This window comes from Lolium rigidum, chromosome 4 (genome assembly GCF_022539505.1).
Source record: "Lolium rigidum isolate FL_2022 chromosome 4, APGP_CSIRO_Lrig_0.1, whole genome shotgun sequence".
In the NCBI taxonomy this organism is placed as follows: Eukaryota; Viridiplantae; Streptophyta; class Magnoliopsida; order Poales; family Poaceae; genus Lolium; species Lolium rigidum.
Genome location: NC_061511.1, coordinates 86,159,958 through 86,174,988, shown reverse-complemented (window position 1 = coordinate 86,174,988; position 15,031 = coordinate 86,159,958).

Below are 15,031 nucleotides of genomic sequence, written 5' to 3'. Positions count from 1 at the left end.
GATGAATAGGTCCGCGAAATACACACAGATCACAAATAGTTAAGACTTGTGCTTCTTTCACGTGGGTTACTAATATCGTTCCCCCCGCGGATAGGACAGTTATAGGGGTTTCTAACTTAGAACATCTAAGCCCGAATTTTTCCACAAACTCCAATGCAAGAAATGATGTGGTTGCTCCCGTATCAAATAATACTTTGCCAGGATGAGTAAGAATGCTTAGCGTACCTAAGACTGTTTGATCCGATTCTTCCGCTTGTTCCAAAGATGTGCAATTCAGCTTTCCATATGGCTTTCCCCTCTTGTTGTTGTTGTTGTTGTAGTTGCGGTTGTTGTTGTTGTTGTTGTTGTTGTTGTTGTTGTTGTTGTTGTTGTTGTTGTTGTTGTTGTTGTTGTTGTTGTTGTTGTTGTTGTTGTTGTTGTTGTTGTTGTTGTTGTTGTTGTTGTTGTTGTTGTTGTTGTTGTTGTTGTTGTTGTTGTTGTTGTTGTTGTTGTTGTTGTTGTTGTTGTTGTTGTTGTTGTTGTTGTTGTTGTTGTTGTTGTTGTTGTTGTTGTTGTTGTTGTTGTTGTTGTTGTTGTTGTTGTTGTTGTTGTTGTTGTTGTTGTTGTTGTTGTTGTTGTTGTTGTTGTTGTTGTTGTTGTTGTTGTTGTTGTTGTTGTTGTTGTTGTTGTTGTCGTTGTTGTGTTGTTGTTCTTGTTGTTTGTTGTTGTTGTTGTTGTTGTTGTTGTTGTTGTTGTTGTTGTTGTTGTTGTTGTTGTTGTTGTTGTTGTTGTTGTTGTTGTTGTTGTTGTTGTTGTTGTTGTTGTTGTTGTTGTTGTTGTTGTTGTTGTTGTTGTTGTTGTTGTTGTTGTTGTTGTTGTTGTTGTTGTTGTTGTTGTTGTTGTTGTTGTTGTTGTTGTTGTTGTTGTTGTTGTTGTTGTTGTTGTTGTTGTTGTTGTTGTTGTTGTTGTTGTTGTTGTTGTTGTTGTTGTTGTTGTTGTTGTTGTTGTTGTTGTTGTTGTTGTTGTTGTTGTTGTTGTTGTTGTTGTTGTTGTTGTTGTTGTTGTTGTTGTTGTTGTTGTTGTTGTTGTTGTTGTTGTTGTTGTTGTTGTTGTTGTTGTTGTTGTTGTTGTTGTTGTTGTTGTTGTTGTTGTTGTTGTTGTTGTTGTTGTTGTTGTTGTTGTTGTTGTTGTTGTTGTTGTTGTTGTTGTTGTTGTTGTTGTTGTTGTTGTTGTTGTTGTTGTTGTTGTTGTTGTTGTTGTTGTTGTTGTTGTTGTTGTTGTTGTTGTTGTTGTTGTTGTTGTTGTTGTTGTTGTTGTTGTTGTTGTTGTTGTTGTTGTTGTTGTTGTTGTTGTTGTTGTTGTTGTTGCGGTTGTTGTTGTTTCCTCCTCGTCCTCCTGAGCTCTGTCCGCTCCAAGACGCCTTGTTTGGACACTCCGGCTTGATGTGTCCATCCTTCCCACAACCATAACAAATGATCCTGGGTTTCTGACAATCCTTCTGCAGATGACCTCTTTGGCCACAATTGTTACAGATGATCTGGCTGATTGGGTTCTGACTCTGACCTCCCCGGTTGTATTGATTACCAGTAGTAGGTCGGTATCGGGGTTTGAAACTCCGATCAGGTATTGGTTTACTAATTGGGTACTTCCTTGGCTCTATACGAGCCCTCTTCCTCCTGTCCTCTTGGACTTGCCGGTAATCATCCTCGAAAGTAATTGCCGAGTCAATCAGTTCCTGGAATTCGGCAGTCCGTGCCAATCTCAGTTGCATCTTCATGTATGGATTCATGCCTTTCATGAATCGCTTCTTCCTCTTCTCCTCCGTATCCACATCCTCAGGTGCATACCTGGATAGCCTGTTGAAATCCCGAACATACTGCATAATGGGTGCAGTATTCTGTCTTAGTTCTTCAAACTCCCTCTTCTTCAACTCCACCACGCTGTCCGGAACATGGGCATCCCGGAACTTCTTCTTGAACTCCTCCCAGGTGAACACCTTATCTGGAGGGTGTACTGCTACAAGGTTCTCCCACCATGACGCTGCTCGGTCCCGACAACAGATAAGTAGTATATCTAATCTTCTCCTCATCGTTGCAACCAACGGTCTTCGACTTCCGTTCCGTATCCATAAGCCAATCTTCGGCGTCCATTGGTTCTGGAGCTGATGTAAAAGGTAGTGGTCTTGCATTTTGGAAGTCTGATAAAGTTACTCCCTTGCCTTCATTACCCCTATCATTGATGACTTGGGTAAAGAAGTCTTGCATGTTCTTGCTTTGACTTTCCTGATAACGCCTCCTATCTTCCTCCATTGCTCTCATATATTGTTGGAAGTCTGGGTGCATCATTGGGTGTGGTGGTGGTGGTGGTGCATTCTCCGCTCTAGCTGCTGCATCAGCCTCCTCTTTTTCGCTCTCCTCCCGCTCTCGTCGAGCCTCTTCAGTTTCAACTAACGCCATGTCCCCCTAGTCCTGTAACAAAGAGCGATTACTCATAATTACACCATGCAAATGTTTTCTGAGCTCAACTCATTGCCCGAACTAGTCACACAATGAAATCAAGAAGCAAATCCAAAACAAACATTTATTATGCATATACTTTGTATATTACATAACATACACACTTATATTACATGTGGTACATATAAACCACTTATTTGGCTCAAAGCCCAAGCCAACGGGAATTTAAAATACGTTCTATTACAATACCACCTAGATTACTTTATTCTTCCTTGGAGCTCTACTCCTCGTCATCATAACTCGCCTCCGCGTACATCCCTGGGGTCCATCCGGTACAGCGGTTTGTCTTCCGGACCCCGTCCGGAATGAAGGTCCTTCCGATAGGTATGTAGTCCGAATCGGACGAAGTGCCGAGACAGAGATCTGTCATGCCAAAGTAGCTGGATAAAGACTCATATGTATCCCCAGTGGGATACAGCTCACCTTCTTCTGCCATCCATGGAGGATTCCTACTCACTTGACCTCTCATCTTCTTCTTCTTCTTCTTTTTCTTGGTTCCCGAACTCTCACCGACGACGTACTGGGATGTTTTGGGTAATCCCATCTCCAAATCTAAAGAAATGGAGTTGGTGTCTTTCTCTTCCTGCCCAAAGCTTTGGTTAACATTCTGGTTAACCGCGCCTCCTTCATCCTCCGATTCACAAGTGATGGGTTCTCCTTCATCCCCATATGGTTCCCCGAAACGCCAACCCGGTCGAATTCTCGATTGGTGACTCCGAGCAGTTTAGGTTTCGGAATCATCTCCCCCATATCCGGACTCATATGATGCCGACACATGTGGATAGTGTGGGACAAAGTTGGGTGTGAGTGGATTTTTATGGGACAACTGGTCACTCAAATCTACATAGCTGTCTAGGCTAAAGAAAGGTGTAGTATGTTGTGGTTGTGCCCTCAAATCACGCATCCGAGTTTGGACTTTATCAGGGTCCGTGAACTCAGCTAGCATGTGGTCAATCTCACCCCTCATTTTCATGTGTAAAAGGTACATCGTGGTCAATAAAGACTTACAGCTATCCATGTGCTATGCTGCAGCTTCAGGACTTCTGTGTGCTAACACCAGATGATTCAGAGTAGGGTCCTCATCTTCCTCGGCATGAGGTATATGAGAAAACTCTGAACATAGCAGTTCTACGGACTTGTGCTGCCTTATCTCAAGGATTGCCTTGAATAGGCCCATGTGGTAGGCTGTGGTGATAGTTTTGGCTTCTCCGTATGGCATTACACGACTCATCGGCAGTTTTGTCGGTAGTTGGACCGATACTCTGCACTTGGCTAGGATTTCCCCATCATAGTAGGTATACTTGATAACAGGTATCCGTGGGTCACAATGAAGTTCCTTCAGCATCCCACACAGGAGAGCTGTAATTGGCCCATCATAGTCACCAAGCCAACCCTCAACCTTCCTCAAAGTCCTCTTAGGAAAAGTGTTCGCCATTATGGCTGTATACAAAAGCAGAATATTAGTAGTGATAATGCATCATAATAGCTATAATAAAGAATTATCGCACTAAAATATATGGTTTTGCTATTCTCATGTGAATAATCACCATATTTCTAGAGAATCCTTTACTATTTCTACTAGACTCCTACGAGTTTCTTCCCTATACTAGGTTTTTCCAACCTAAGGTCGCAACATTTGCTCCGATACCAGCTGCGGTGACCCGAAGCATACCACTTGCATGTTGTAGTATACAAGTCGTTGATATGATCTTTGTGAAGGGACTTCTTCACAAATTGCCATATCCCTCGAGTGGTACAACGAAACATTGCAGGTCATAACACTCCATACTTTATTACAAACATTGTCTTAACAAGTTGGTATTCTCACGAGTCCTATGAGAACACCCTAAGATACTACTTAAGTACGATTACAACTTATAACCATATATAAAAGAGAGCTCAACAACTTATTTAGGTAAGTTCTACGTTGCTCGGCTCTATGATGCTAGGGTATGTCACTACTCCTCCACCTCCGTGTCATCTGGTCCGTAGACTATCCCATAGTCTACGCCTTCCACTCCGCCGGTAAGATCGGGTTCTTCGTAGACCAGCTCGTAACTTCCTTCCGGTGCTCCATCGTTGATGGCCTCCACTTCCGGATCACGATCTAGCAAGGGTGTCGAAAGAAAGTGAGTACCAGAGGTACTCAACAAGTTCTAAAAGAGTAAAAAGGTGTTTGATGCACTAGCTACGACCATTGATCAGGAAATCGCAGGTCAATGCATGTTTTGAAATCATTTCTTCAAAAGGTTGCTTTTATTATGAAAACTATGCCCGTCAGTCTTCACGGAGTTGATTAGAACTTCATGGAGTTCCTTTCTGCCGCGTTCGCAGTTCCCTTCCCGAACAAGGAGTGACAGACCACAATTTGATACACTCTGCGAGAGGTGCGTTACTTTTCCCACAAGAGATTCCACCCCTTTTGCCATCCGCGAGGGACTTGCCCCCGTTCACACTTCCTTTGGTGTGAGGCCAGGTATGAAAATCCAAGCCCACACCGCCTTCTCCGCGACCTGCAAACCCACCCTTTTGTCCAACCGTACACCCCCAGTAGACTTCCCCCGATAATACGGCTTTACTCACGGTGTACTCCGGACAATCCTTCATAGATCGTAGAGCCATCATCACTAATGGATGGGGATTTAAAAGGCTATCCCAACCTACGACAGTGCCTCCAACACCCCGCCAGCTCTACCAATCCGTTGGCGTGCAGAAGGGAAAAGATACGGCTGGCTTCCCTAGAGCCATTATAGATCTCATGGTCAACGCGGTTTGTACGGCGCTAGAATCACTGGACGGCATTGGTAATTAATCCTAGGGTGATATAACCCATTGCAATGGAACCTCCACCATATCAACACATACCATGGTTCCATTGCCAGCCACATAGTCATATTCATAGTTGGAAAGTAACATTTCATTTGCGATGCGGGAGTGATAAGTATATAGCTTTGCATTAAAGTAATAGAAAATACTCAAGTTGGTATGAGCAAGGGTGAACTTGCACTGTGGACTGCGAGATAGTGCAGTTCAATGCAGTTGATGGAACCTGGACCTCGGGTTCTGTAAGAAGCATCATTGTCCGGTAAGGACAATGTTATAAAATTCAAATAATGCAATCATGGATGTATTATTTTATGTTGAATCCCTTTTACCCCGCTGGTTATATCAATTTAGGGTTGAGTTACAATTTATGTCTTTGACAGTAACTTGCAATAGATTTAAAAGTGTAAATCATTTTAATTCTCATAAAGTACAATAATTCAAAGTAAAACTATTTGACTTGATGGTTTATTCTTCATTCCAAAAATAATTTGAAATAATAGAGTTATCTCTATATTTTCTGGAATAAATAGGGAATAGAGTGTCTTTCTTTGAGAAATACCCTTCTTAATAGAAATGACTTGGAATAGTAGAATTTCATTTTGAAATGTTTGAAAATAAGTATTTAAACTTATTTGAGATTTTTCCTTGAATTTTAAATACAAGGAAATAATAATTTGAAATTCCAAATCATTATTTTAAATTCTTAAAATTCATAATTTTGAATTTGTTTCATAAATTACATTTCATATTTTATTCTTGTTAAGATTTATTTTTCATTCATTAATCCAATTTTTAATGGATTTTTAGAATTGTATTTTATTTATTAAAAATTGGTAAAGTTCTGGTCTTTTATTAATTCTTAAAAGACAAAAATGCCCCTGGCCCCTATTGGGCCCAGCCCATTTACCTAAAGCCCAGGGACAGCCCAATAAGGCTTGTCCCTTATGGGTCGGTGGCGCCGAACGGCCCACCTCTCTCTCACTCACTCGGCCCTCTCTCTCTCGTTCACCTCTAACCCTAATCTGCTGCGACGCCCGTGGCGATGGCGTCGCCGCCATGGCCGCCGCCTCACTCCGGCCAGCTCTGAGCTCCCCCGCCGTAGCCACCTATCAAACCAGAACCGCCGCGCGCAGATCTATCGATCTGTCCGCGTGGTTTTCCCCTTCTCTTCCTCTCCTGGCGAATCGCCTCCGTTCTGGATCTCGTGGAGAATCGCCTCGACGAACTCCGGCGAGCTCTCGTCCTCGCCGACGATGGGTGCGCTCCTGGGGTTGACTTGGCGCGGGTGCTGCTCGTAGTACTCATGCCGTCGCCTCAGGTGCTCGCTACGGTGGTGTTGGGTTCGCCGGCGTAATGTCGGCGCCTACCCTGGACTTGCAGCTGTTAGGGCCGCGCGAGCACTGCCTCGCCATGCCCTAGCCTCTGCTTCCAGGCGCAAGTAAGTACTTCATCTCCTACTTCTCTTCCGTGCGCCTCCCTTGCTACTGTTCTTCTTCCTCCTCATGCTACGTTGCTCTCTGGTGATCCTGTGATCACACAGAGCTATGCCATAGTTGCTTAACCTTTCAGTGCTGCTACCTACTGCAAGCTCATGGCCAATTTACCGATTCATCGGTATCGGCCGATGTTGCTTTGCTTGCGATTCATGCTTTACTTGCTTCTCTGCTTGCTCCTAGCATGCTCTGTGCTTGCCGGCCCTGCTCGTGCTTGCTTATGAACTTGCTATGCCATGCTATACTTGATTATGGCTTGCTTGTGCTTATCGGCATATCATGCTTGCTTGTCTAGGTGTACTTGTGATGTATCGGTGACACTTGTGTGTGCCGGTGGTGCTCGTGATATGCTTCGTGCTTCCTATGCAAGCTAGTGATCCATTGGATCACCCTTTGCTTGTTGGCTAGCTTCCCTGTGTAACTTGACTTGATTCAATTGATCCATTTGATCAATTAATTGTCGATGATGGCTTACTGATTAATTCTGTGGCTAAGTGATTCAATTCCTTGTGATGCTGATGCTCAAGCATCACTATGTTGTTGCTTATTCAAGCTGCTGGACTTGCTCCAGTGGCTATGATGCAGTGATTGAACTGTGTTGCTTAATAGTATGCTACTGTCAGTATTAAGCATGGATCTGTGATAAACTCATGCTTGAATTAATTAAGTTATGATGAACTGCTTATGCAGTAATGATTTAAATGTCTTGCTTGCAAATGATTTGGCTATTCATGATTGTCTAGCAAGCAATTGAATCTGAATCCATTTCTGGATAATGATGTGATATATTTGGCTTTCTTTTAATTGGTGCTAAGTGTGATGTGACCTCAGTGGCCTTGCTACTGATTGGTTGCTCACCTATTTAATTTGATCTTGTGGCTACTCAACCTTTGCTTGCATATTTGGGAATCATACTTGATATGAATGCCAATATGCTTGCTTGATGAAAATCTAGGGTTTACTGATGGTTCATAGCTTAGGATTTACTGTGTAGTCTTATTAGATGCTAATCCTTGCAATTCATCTACTGGTGCTATCTGTGCATCTGATCTGGCTAGTGTATGCATCTGTGCATGTGTGCTAGTTTCTGTGTACAAGATCTGTACCTAGATGCTTTCTATTTTTAGTAGCTTTTTGACTGGCAGTAATCCTTGGTGAAAACCAAGTGATGATCTACCCCTTTTGAGCATCTGCTCACTCCCATGATTATATCATGCTCATATGATGGATCAGATCCATTGGATCTGTCCAGGAACTTGGTATACCTTGTTCCAGCTCCTAGTGTGAAATATTTGGTTGATGCGGACTTGGGGTTTTTGTGCACGACCCTTCACCTCCAGTTTACGGTTGAGCTTCTCGAGTCACCATGATTCCTGGGGGCTAAGTGGTTGTGTTGGTTTCTGTTCTTGAGTATGAACTGGATGAACTGGTGCTTGTTCTTACTGCACCCTTACCTGGTGATTTGCATATGTGGTCGACTGCCATGGTTCTAGGGTTTGTGTGCTATTTATATGGTCTCTACTTCTTCCCTGGCCATGACACACAAGCCTGGTTACTTTATGACTCACCCCTTGCATTGCCTTGCTGTTGCTTGGCTAGCAACAACCTTCATATGGTGAAACTTGAGCCCCTGTGGCTTGCTCAGTGTTGGTCTGCCTATGCCTATCTTGTGCTGTCCGAGAATTTGGACAAGCACAAGTGTGATGTGACAATGGTTGCATTGTCCAAACTGAATCTTGTGTTATTTGTGCTAACTTGTCTAAACTGAACTTTGATAACACTTGTATTCGTCTAGTATCCGTTCTTTGTTGTGCGAGGTTTGAAGTGATATGACCAGAAGATCATCCTCAAGCCACTTAGTTTAGGTTTAGTTTAGAATAACTTGTAATTTTCCTTTTCTTTTAATTCTGATCATTATGTCTCAATTCTTGTATCAAGAATATTGTAAAGACTTTGTAATTGTGTTGTATATCAATAAAGCTCAAGTTTTTGGTTTATGAGCTTTTGTATTATGTAATGTGTATATTCTTGATTAAATATTGTATTTGATATTCACTTTGAAATTCAAAATGATTTGAATTTATATCTTGTGTTTGAATTTTAAATTCATTGTTTATATTGTGTGATGTTTATATTTAAATGTTTAACACTTATCAAATGCAATCATTCCCCAAAGTAACAAGATACAAAAGAGATCATGTCGAAATTTCCTTAACTCACATTGCCTAACCCTAAGTGCAAAAATGAGAAAGAACCTCGATCCCTCTTAGGTTTAGTTGCAATAAGGCGCGAAAATTTCCCCCGTTTTGCGATGAAATGCACATCCCATTTCTAAATCTACCCTTCGTTATTCCTATGTTCTGGGTTATTACAGTGCTACCTTTAAATAATTCAAAATTTATCACCTCTGATTTGTGTCAATGTTTTATAGCTCATGAGGAAGTATGTGGTGTTTATCTTTCATTCTTGTTGGGCAACTTTCACCAATGGACTAGTGGCTTCATCCGCTTATCCAAAAATTTTGCAAAAAGAGCTGGCAATGGGATTCCCAGTCCCAAATTAATTAACCTAAATAGACACTCCTCCATGGTATGTGATTGTTGGACGGCACCCGAAGGATTCGGTTAGCCATGGCTTGATGAAGCAAAGGTGGGGAGGAGTGTCATCATAACAAAACTAAAATAAAAAGGCACTCCTTCATGGTATGAGATTGTTGGCAGGCACCCGAGGATTCGGTTAGCCATGGTTTGTGAAAGAAAGGTTGGAAGGAGTGCCACCCAAAAATAATAATAATTCATGGGAGCCGCTCTTTGAAGGTTTTGTCTGGCAAGGGGGTTAGAGTGCCCACTACCATTCGTTGACAACAACAAACACCTCTCAAAATTTAACTTTTATGCTCTCTTTATGTTTTCAAAACCAAAGCTCTAGCACAAATATAGCAATCAATGCTTCCCTCTGCGAAGGGCCATGCTTTTACCTTTTATGTTGAGTCAATTCACCTATCTCTCTCCACCTCAAGAAGCAAACACTTGTGTGAACTGTGCATTGATTCCTACATACTTGCATATTGCACTTGTTATATTACTTTACATTGACAATATCCATGAGATATACATGTTATAAGTTGAAAGCAACCGCTGAAACTTAATCTTCCTTTGTGTTGCTTCAATACCTTTACTATGAATTTATTGCTTTATGAGTTAACTCTTATGCGAGACTTATTGATGCTTGTCTTGAAAGTAATATTCATGAAAAGTCTTTGCTTTATGATTCATTTGTTTACTCATGTCATTACCATTGTTTTGATCGCTGCATTCATTACATATGCTTACAATAGTATGATCAAGGTTATGATGGCATGTCACTCCGGAAATTATCTTTGTTATCGTTTACCTGCTCGGGACGAGCGGAACTAAGCTTGGGGATGCCGATACGTCTCCGACGTATCGATAATTTCTTATGTTCCATGCCACATTATTGATGATATCTACATGTTTTATGCATACTTTATGTCATTATTATGCGTTTTCCGGAACTAACCTATTGACGAGATGCCGAAGGGCCGATTCTTTGTTCTCGCTGTTTTTGGTTTCGAAATCCTAGTAACGAAATATTCTCGGAATCGGACGAAATCAACGCCCGACATCTTAGAATCCCCGGAAGCATCCAGAACACCCGAGAGAGGCCGGAGGGGGCCACGGGCCCACCACACATGACCCTGGCGCGGCCAAGGGGGCCCGCGCCCCTGTTGTGTCGTCGCCTCGTTGACCTTCCGACGCCGCCTCTTCGCCTATATAAAGGTCCACGACCTAAAACTTCGATACGGAAGAGCCACGGTACGAGAAACCTTCCGGAGCCGCCGCCATCGCGAAGCCAAGATGCGGGGGACAGGAGTCTCTGTTCCGGCACGACACCGGGACGGGGAAGTGCCCCGGAAGGCTCCTCCATCGACACCACCGCCATCTTCATCAACGCTCGTTGTCTCCCATGAGGAGGAGTAGTTCTCCATCGAGGCTAAGGGCTGTACCGATAGCTATGTGGTTCATCTCTCTCCTATGTACTTCAATACAATAATCTCATGAGCTGCCTTACATGATTGAGATTCATATGATGATGCTTGTAATCTAGATGTCATTATGCTAGTCAAGTGGGTTTTACTTATGTGATCTTCGGAGACTCCTTGCCCCACGTGTGTAAAGGTGACAGTGTGTGCACCGTGTGGGTCTCTTAGGCTATATTTCACAGAATACTTATTCACTGTTATGAATGGCATAGTGAAGTGCTTATTTATATCTCTTTATGATTGCAATGTGTTTTGTATCACAATTTATCTATGTGCTACTCTAGTGATGTTATTAAAGTAGTTTATTCCTCCCGCACGGTGTAATGGTGACGAGTGTGTGCATCGTGTAGTACTTGGCGTAGGCTATGATTGTGATCTCTTGTAGATTATGAAGTTAACTATTGCTATGATGGTATTGATGTGATCTATGCCTCCTTTCGTAGCGTGAAGGTGACGAGTGTGCATGCTATGTTAGTACTTGGTTTGGTTATGTTGATCTGTCATGCACTCTAAGGTTATTTAAACATGAACATTGAATATTGTGGAGCTTGTTAACTCCGGCATTGAGGGTTCGTGTAATCCTACACGAGTTAGTGGTGTTCATCATCCAACAAGAGAGTGTAGAGTCTAGCATCTATCTATTTATTCTGTTATGTGATCAATGTTGAGAGTGTCCACTAGTGAAAGTATGATCCCTAGGCCTTGTTCCTAAATACTGCTACCGCTGCTTGTTTACTGTTTTACTGCATCTGTACTTCCTGCAATATTACCACCATCAACCACACGCCAGCAAGCACTTTTCTGGCGCCGTTACTACTGCTCATATATATTCATACCACCTATATTTCACTATCTCTTCGCCGAACTAGTGCACCTATTAGGTGTGTTGGGGACACAAGAGACTTCTTGCTTTGTGGTTGCAGGGTTGCATGAGAGGGATATCTTTGACCTCTTCCTCCCTGAGATCGATAAACCTTGGGTGATCCACTTAAGGGAAACTTGCTGCTGTTCTACAAACCTCTGCTCTTGGAGGCCCAACACTGTCTACAAGAATAGAAGCACCCGTAGACATCAATGGGTGAAGTCTAAATGTTAGTAGTGAACTATGTTGAGTAATATTTAATGGTTTGATATTTAAGTTGTGGTGTTATTCTTCTAGTGGTGTCATGTGAACGTCGACTACATGATACTTCACCTTTATGGGCCTAGGGGAATGCATCTTGTATTCGTTTGCTAATTGTGGGGTTGCCGGAGTGACAGCAACCTGAACCCCCGTTGGTATATCGATGCATGAGGGATAGCAGGATCTAAGAGTTTAAGGCTGTGGTTAGATTTATCTTAATTACTCTCTTGTATTTGCGGATGCTTGCAAGGGGTTTAATCACAAGTATGTATTAGTCCTAGGAAGGGCAGTGCATTAGCATAGGTTCACCCACACAACACTTATCAAAACAATGAAGATTAATCAACTATATGAAGCGAAAGATCTAGACTAAATTCATGTGTGTCCTCAAGAACGTTTGGTCATCATAAGTAAACAAACCGTCTTTTCCTTTGTGCTAAAAAGGATTGTGCCACTTGCTGCAATTATTATTCTCGCATTTTACGTACTTGTATTTTATTTATCTGCTATATCAAAACCTCCTGAAAACTTGTCTGTGAGCATTTACAATGAATCCTTCATCGAAACTGCTTGTCAACACCTTCTGCTCCTCGTTGGGTTCGACACTCTTATTTATCGAAAGTACTACGATACACCCCCTATAATTGTGGGTCATCAGCGGCACGTTGTCGCGGATATTGATTCCACCAGGCCCATGGGGTCTGGTGTTTCCGGCTGGACTACGGCGACGAGGAAGCGGAGGATGCTGGTATCCGTTAGGCGGAGGCGACGGATTCCGGTGCTTGTCCCTACCAGTGTACTTCGCATCCTTTCCCTTTTTTGGATCTGACGGAGGTGTCTTTGATGGCATATGGATTGGATTTGGGTGTTCTCAGGTTTTCCTTCGGCGTTTCGAGGATCCGGTCCGTGATTCATCATCGCGATGACGATTGTCATAGGCGTCCTTCTGCGCGGTAGAGATGCAATGATCCGGGTTGGATTCCAACCTGCGCAAAGTATCTGCCTTGCTCTGCTGCTTCATTGTTGAGGCAACGAGCGTACGAACGTAGTCGATGTCGATCTCCTCGTCCTTCTTTTTCAAGATCTCTGCAGCCTTCTTCATGTTGTCCTTTGGAGTTGCGAGTGGCTGTTGCTCGGTGGGAGTTGCGAAGGTGATCTTGCGGGGAGTTACAGCTTCTCGCCTGATCCTATCCGCCTCCTGTTGAGCCTCGGTGATCTTGTCTTCCCAGTGCTTCCGGAGTTGCTTGACTTTTGCTAATGATTCGTCCACATGACGCTCTCGCTTGAGAAAGTTGTCCACGAAGTTCGCGGCATCCTTCCTCTCGTCCAGCATTGCTGCTGCGGTGGTGGTGGCGAACTTTTTGGCTGTTGCCAGCATCTCTTGCCTTTTGGCTTCTAGAGCTTCCGCATCTGCTGCGTCTTCAGGAGTTATGGGTTTGTTGAGGATATCCGAGTGTGCGATTGCCTCCATGCCTGCCTGTTCAACCAGTTCTTCTGGGGACAGGACTTCCTTCTGCGGTCGTTCCCGCGATAGCGGAGATCCTGCATTGGATGGCTGTGGGTCGGAGTGGGTATTCTCATCTTCTGATTCCCGCTGATCCAACGCCGCCAAGGTTGCGAGAACCTGCTTAGGCTGGGCGGATTCAACTTCAGGTTGATCACCGCCTCCGAATTCCTTCATCTTGCGATCGAACTCTTCAGTATCCATGGAGGAGGTATCCCCGGAGATTGGGCTTAGGTTGCCTAGGATTGATTCTTCACCCGGAGCTTTGCTTTCTCCGACAGCCTCCTGCTGATCCGGAGTAGAGCTGTTTTCCGGTGCCTCAACCTGCATGGGACCGGCTCCAGCTTCTTGAGGGGCGGCTCCTGCGGTATGGGCTAAGAAGTGCACGAAGTGACACATTTGCTTCTCTAACACCTGGGAGACCCAGGCGGATCTGCATTGGTCTTCCACCTTTATTTCCTGCTCAGGGGCAGATTGGGTGGGTTTTGGTTTTTCCAGATCTAAGGCAGAATTTTCCTGCATCTCAGATCGGATCTTCGCGACTGCGTCCTGCTCAGCAGCGGTCGCGTCAGCGTTACTTACCAGTGCGTTCCCGTCGGAATCGACGGTTTCGTCGATGAAGATGTGTATGCCGCCAATTGGGACGATGGAGAGCTTGATGGGTTTGGTCTTAGTCGGAATCCAGCACTCGTCCGGGGGGGACGATCGGAAGGTTTCCGGCGTAGAGGACTCGCCCCACAGCGATGGAGTCGTCGTAGCTTCCCATGGCGGAACCCTCCCGGTTCTGGCCTCCAGACGCCGTTGGCCCCACGGTGGGCGCCAACTGTCGTTGCCTATTCGACGGTACCTCGGAGGAGGGATCCTCACGAGGGGAAGAAGTAGGGGCCATAGGGCGGAGTGCACACGGGACGGTGGTACGCGATTTACCCAGCTTCGGAACACTCGCACGATGGCAAGGCCTACTCGCTGCTTGTCTGGAATTATCTGGGCGCTTTCGCGTTGTTACAATGAGTTGTGGTTGTGCCTCTAGGGCTCCCGGGATCCGGCTTATATAGGCGCACGGATCTAGGGTTTACATGGAGAGTCCTAGCCAGATTTCAGGTTGCCTAACTACGGTACAATGTCTTGCCGTGTACGTCAAGGATCCGCCTTCCATCTACGTCGTACTGGATCCGGGTTCCTCATGGGCCTTCACGGATCCGGCCTCCTCCGAAGGTCGGTTAGGATCCGGCTTCCCTATCCTGGCTGGACTTCATCCTTCATGATCTACAGCAACTTGGCCGCCCGATGGGCCACATGCCACATCACCGTCTGTGGGCCACCCGGGCTTGCCGGATCAAGGCACTGTCGATGGTACACCCACTGATGCCCCGAGCGTCCTCGTACCACGGGAGAATCCCAAGGTCACCCCTCGCACCGGCGAGAAGCGGAGGGGATAGCGCTCCATCCCACCACCAGCCGCTACCGGTGTGCCGCCGCCGGGAGGCAGGGGAGGCCGCAACACAGAGGCCACCGTCGCCCCTCCAT